The following is a 6,398-nucleotide window of genomic DNA, read 5'->3' on the forward strand; positions in this document are numbered from 1 at the left end:
CCTTCCTCTCCAAATGCCCGTGGACGGGCATTCCTCACGCTGTGGGGGCAGCTGACACTCAGGCAGGGCTCAGCTCAGCCTGACTGCAGAGGACTCCCTGGAGGGGGTGTCACCTTAGGCACCGCCCAGCTTCAGCTTCCCAAGATGGGCACTTTATCCTGGAAAAGACTTTGGAACTGAGGTTGGTTATGACCGTGACTCTCTCACAAGCACGGACTGGGCGGGCTGCCTGGCGGGGGTAGCTCTGATCTGGCGGCTGGAAGTCGGAGAAGGCAGAGACAGGCGGGAACAGACGCGAGGCATTTCCTCCCTGGAAGGGCGTGTGGACCTGAGCATCGTGCAGCAGAATGCCTCGGGGTGACACCTAAGAAACATGGACCATCAGCCGATGAGAGAAGGGACGGGAGGGAGGGGGGCTCGTGGCTCCCAACAGTTCACCTGGGGATCTGTAATGTCCAGGCTTCCCCCTAGCTTTTGGGAGAGCAGATGAACACTGGCTACATTTTAGTCAAAATCTCATGTTTCGTTTCAATGGAGGGATTGGTCCATGTGTGAAGTCCTTCAGCGCCTGGTGAGGAGAGGGAGGGTGTTTGTGAAGTAGAAGATGAGCGGGGCTGGGACGGGATGGGTGAGTGGCTCTTAGATCCGGAGGAGTTTATGGGAAAGATCAGACTCCATTGGCTTTGGGCCTCGCCGGACAAATGCCCTTTTTTTCATTTCTTCCTTCCCCGGGGAAGCGCTGACCCTAAGTCCTTGTTCACATCTTGAAGAAAATACTTCTAATAAATTCAAGGCGCTTCTCCCCGGCAGTTCCCCACATAATCCTCTGGAATGTAGATTTTTCTTTCTTTATAGTTAGGCGGATGGGAGAACGGAGGCCTTGGCAGCCACGCGGCTGGCTGTGCAGCAGCCAGCTCCTCCCTGCAGCTCGCTTCCTCTTGTTCCCGTAGCCCCTGCATCCAGCTTCTCACCCAGGAGCACGCATGGCTGCCACTGCCTCTTATCAGACAAACTCCAATGTCTCCTGAGTGGGTTTTAGTGGAGCTGCATGATACCTATTGTGTCTTTTTCTTCTGTCCCCTTTGTAAGAATCCTCCGCTTTTGCTTTCTAACGTCTCACCTTTCATCAGAGCTATATGGTTTACAACCCACCTTCACTGCAATGACCTTTTCCTTCTCCACAACCATCCCTGCGAGGTAAATATCGCTAACGCTCCTGTTGTAAGTGGAGAAACTGAGTCCGAAGCTGAGGCGTCGTCACACCCTCAGCGCACACAGCTGTAAGGGGGAGCTGGGACCCAGTTCTCTCCACTGAGCTCACAGCTGCCTCCTCCCCTCTCATCTGCTAACTTCCGCCTCATCGCGGCCTCTCCTGCTGTCCCCTCACCCTCAACCCCACGACGGCTCCTCCTCCACTTAGCTTCCCGCAGGTGCCGGACACGTGCGTGAGGAGTCCTCCTCACTTTGCTTTTACCTTTCTAGTCAGTGTGCGTGTCACTGTCTCCTGAACTGCAGTTCCCCTCCTCCCGGGAGACCTGGGTGACTGTGAGCCTGCGGGTGCTGTGATCACCAGCCTCCCTCAGGTCCCGCCGCCCATCTCTCCCACGTCCCCACAGGCCCAGGCGGAGTGGGCATCGCTCTGGAGCGCGTGTGCACGCGGCTCCTGCTAAAGGGCTTGGAGATGTTGCCAAGGGCTAATACCGCTTCAGGAGCCCAGCCTGGGGCCTTGGTGCTGGCTGTCTCCCATGACCGGTCCTCGGCAACGCAGTTCACTCAGGCTGGGTCTCATTTTCCCTTTCCTGCTGCGTAAGAGCCATGACTGCACAACTCACTTGGCCCCGAAGCACTTTGACCCCCTGACCTTGACCTTTACTGTTAGCTCTGTCCTGTGTGTCACAGTCCACTCCTGTGTGGAAGGACTTCCCAGTCAGTGCCGGTCCCTCCATGTCCAGTCTGTTTAAAAGCATCGTTCTTTATCGTCTTTCTATCCCGAAACATTTACACACCCAGGTTTCTGAGTCTCTGACTTTCTGGTTTCCTTAGATGCCAAACTAGAAATGTTAGTAGGAAAGGAATTTTTCTTTAAAAAAATTTTAAAATTGATTTCAGAGAGGAGGGGAGAGGGAGATAGAAACATCCATGATGAGAGAGAATCATTGATTGGCTGCCTCCTGCACGTCCCACACTGGGGATCGAACCTGCTACCCGGGCATGTGCCCTGAATGGGAATTGAACTGTGACCTGGTTAATAGGTCAACGCTCAACCACTGAGCCATGCTGGCCGGGCAGAAAGGAATTTTCAAAGCAGGAATATGCTGGAAATATGTTTAGAGCAGTGAATGGCTACGAGACATAGCTCCTCCCCCAACCGACTAGACGGAAAGGAAAACCCAGCCATCTCGCGATCTGTGCGCCCACCTGAGTGAACCAGAGGGCAAGGCTACGTAACCGCTGCTTTGCAGAAACAGCAGCAAGAGCGAGACCCACTTCAGATACGCTATCTCGTTCCCCTTTCTCAAGTTCACACAGAAATGGAGAAGAGAGAACACCAAACAAAGCTTCCTTCCCCACCTTTTGTAAATGAAAGATCCCTAGTGCAGTGAGTTCACCTGGTCACTGCAGGCCTATGGGAGCAGCATGAGGTGTGCTCACTGCTCCCATCATCCATTCATTCTTCGCCTTGGCACCCACCGTGTCGAGCACCAATCTAGACCCTCACTGTGCCCCATGGTCTTAGGTCCGAAAAAATTCTCATCCAAGACTTGGCTAATCTCTGAAACTACTGTGGTAGGTAACGCGTGCTCAGCTGCCCCCTTCCTTGAGTTCAGTAGGGCCCAGTGGATAAGCACCTTACGCAAGTCTGTCTTGTAGATGACAGTCAATCCCGGCCACAGGCCAGCGAAGCCTGCGCCAGCAATACTCTCGTCCTCCCGCGCACCGCGTGGCGAGCGCTGCACGTTGGGGGTGTGCACGATGGGGAGACTGCAGAACGGGTGCTCGGTCTGTGAAACACCATCGAACACAGTCAGCAAACTCAGTCCTGCAGCTGATGGAACTCTACACCCTGTCACCTGCACGTGGCTTTTTCTCTATTTCCCACAGCCAGTGTTGTCCTGACCACCCACGCTTTCCACAGCCTAGTGGCTGTTCTGTAGCGTTGCCCAGTGAACTCCCTGTTCATGTCAATAAAGTGGCTCTCAACACTGCCTGCCCTGGTTTCACTCTGCGAGTAAGTAGTCCAGATGTGTGTGACGTATCCATGGGATCTGCATCCCGCCCCCGCCTGCGCCCATTCCTCAACTCACCACCAGGGGCCATATGCCCCGAGACCAGGAAAGGCGGTATCCAGAATTAACACATGGCGCTTTGGGACCTGGCCTCTCCCTTCCCTTCCTTCCCCACCCAAATGCGAAGGAATCCAGCCACGTGTGTCCTCACCTGCCTGACGTCAAATAAGCTTCCTGCCAGGTGGCAGAGGGCTGAGTGTGAGGAGGACCCAGTGAAGGAGGGCCGCACTCCCCGCGTACCTAGCAAGGCAACGGCGCCCAGCGCCGCCCAGTGCCCATCTTCCTGGGGGGCTGAGGCCCCAAAAGGGAAACTCTCAAGAAATTGTCATCAGGATTCAGTCCACCACAGTCTCCTGCATTTCAAAGTACTGCTTCACAGGGAGATAAAAAATGTTTTTAGTACAGAGCCAGCCACTATACTCAGACACACACACATTTTACATTATCTCTAAACACCTGAGGCTCAGAGTGATGACAGGGGCCCAAGGTGACACAGCTGGCAAGCAGGGATAAGGCCGTTTGTACTCAGGTCTGATTCCCAAACTTCCTACCTATTCCACCTCGTCAGGTGCCTCCCTACCCTGGGTGGATGGCTGTGCCTGTGTGTGTAAGGGTGCATGTCGCTCGCACACAGATCTGGGCCTGACCACCTCCGGGAAGACCAAAACCATTTGGGACACAGCACGAGTGAAGCAAGCGATACGCACACACGCATTTAGTGTTGGTAGTTCAGTACTTTTTAATCCATACAGCACTCCCATGGCTCCAGCTACTTTACAGTAAGTCGGCTGGGCAGCCTTGTATGTTTCCAGACCTTGCGCACAGCGCCAGGCAGAGTACAGTCACAGACCCAAGTACAGGCGGCCAGACGACTCGGCTGCCAGCGCCCTGGCCTTCCCCGACCTGGCCCAGCGCGGTGCTGGCTCCTCCCTCTCCCTCGCCCCACTCCACCCTGTGTCAGCACGGTCCGGGCCACAGCCTCCGCCCATCCCTCCCGCCGTGGGGTCTAGGTTGAGTGGGGTCCTGGAAGCTGGGGTGGGCGGGGGGAAGCACCATGGGTTTGGGAAGATGACCAGGTCCATGCAGAGCAGTCTGGCCCTAGAGTGTGGGAAGAAAAATTCACGGAGCCACACACCACTGTTGGCAAAAACAGTTGCTTTTACTACGCAGTCTCAGCACGTGGCCCCACGCCAGGGCCCGCTCCCGACACGGCGCTGTCCTGCCTGAGCAGTGGCCGCCAGCCGGCTTTTGCAGGGTCTCACCGTGCTCGGGGGCAAGGAGGGCCCAGGGCAGACAGCCATGTCCTCTAGGCCTCCACTGTCGGCGATCACCTGGCACCAGCTCCTCTCGCCAGCAGCCACGGCTCCCTCCGCCTCCCAGGCCTGCCAGGCCTCAAGTCACACAGGAAGCAGCGCCCACGCCCCCGGCTGTCCCACAGAACACCAACCGGGGAGCTGGCCGGCCCTCAGACACAGCCGGGTAGCAGTGAGGTAAGGAGGCTGGGCAGAGGTGGGAGGGGAGCTTGCTACATCTGTGCACATGCCTGCTCCCTCAGGAGAGCAGGGCGGGAGAGATGGCCTCCCAGAGAAACGCCGCTCGCTCGGACCCAAGGCGCATCTTCTGGGAGAAAACAAGAGTGGAGAGTGGGACCAGCCTGCGGCAGGTTGGGAATGAGGTCAAGGTGTCACGTGGTGGATGGCATGACGGTCCCAGCCCAGAGGCGAGGGGTGGGGAGAGAGGTGCTCAGGATCTGAACTGGTGGCAGGTAGGGGCAGAGAGTTAGGGGAGCGGGGAGCGAGACACAGCCCACCACCTGGGGGACCAGAGGAGAGAGCTATTCTTCAGGGGGTTGGGGGGGAAGGACGGGCTTTTTGCCGCCCTGCAGAGCCACAGCAGAGCCTGGCACAGAAAGGACGCTTCTGAGACCACACGGCCAGAGACTCCCCTTGTCTTTCTGCAAGATCCCAGCCTAGAGGTGCTGGCCTGGCTAAGCTTGGGCCGGGCCGGGCCTGGAGAGGACCCGCTTCTGGCCGAGCACTGCCCCAGGTCCCTCGGCCCCTCCTGTCTCCCAGGTGCCTAGTGCCAGTGCCCGGGCAACCATGGCTCTTCGCCAAAGCTTCACACCTAATCCTCCCCAACAGGGTTTGGGATGAGGCAAGAGAGAGAAGTGCAAGAACCAGGAATGGCTTCTCTCCACTGCGTCCTTCAGTGAGGAGGAGGAAGGTGCCAACAAAGGAAGCAACACCATTGAGGTTAACACTGAGCTTGTGGGGAGCCTCTGCACTCTGCCTCCTGCCCCCCACCTCCCCCCCCACGTCTCCCTAATCCTCCCAGCTCATCAGAAAGGAAGCTCAGCTACCCTGGGTTTCCCAGAGCCCAGACACTGCCCTGCCGCTCCCCTGAACACCAGGGAGCTCTAGCCCGAAGGGACCCTTCCAAGTCCAAGAACACCCAGCCTCACCAGCCTCTGATGTCCCTCCGGACAGCGCCAAAGCAGAGCCCCCTCAGCCGCGGTCTAGGCCAGCCCTGTCCCCGGGACACAGACGCTCAGAGAGGCGGAGCCAGGACTCAGCCCGGCCTCCTGGCTCTCTGCTCAGTGGCCTTCAGAGACTCCACGCTGCCCATCCTGCTGGCCGGGAGGTGGTCCCCTTTCCCAGGGCGGCCGGCGGGGAAGGCGAGCTGTAGACAGGACTGGCTTCTCCAAGGCCGATCTTGTGAGCTCCTCCACATAAGCTGGAGGGAGGTGCAGACTCTACGAACGTCGTGAAACCTTTGATGATGAGCACGGCTCTCAGATGTTTGCCATGTGGATCTAGCAGACAGGCGGAGCTGTCCAGCCAGCACGGCCGGGAGAGATCGCACAAGGTGATGGTTCCCATGTGCCCTTCAGGCTCCGAGCCCGGCTGCTGGCTGGTGCCAGCGCTGCTGCATTTCTCGCCCAGACCGCCTGCACGGTGATGCCTTCTCTTCACTGGTTACTGAGCGAGACTGGGCGGAGCGGTCGGTTTTCTCGTGGTTTAAATCAGAAAACCGTTAGAACAGAGACACCCACGAGAGATGGTGGTGTGCACACTCTGCGTCCCGGGTTCCAATCCCCAGCCTGGGCTCCCT

Source organism: Myotis davidii, unplaced genomic scaffold (genome assembly GCF_000327345.1).
Source record: "Myotis davidii unplaced genomic scaffold, ASM32734v1 scaffold803, whole genome shotgun sequence".
NCBI classification, from domain to species: domain Eukaryota; kingdom Metazoa; phylum Chordata; class Mammalia; order Chiroptera; family Vespertilionidae; genus Myotis; species Myotis davidii.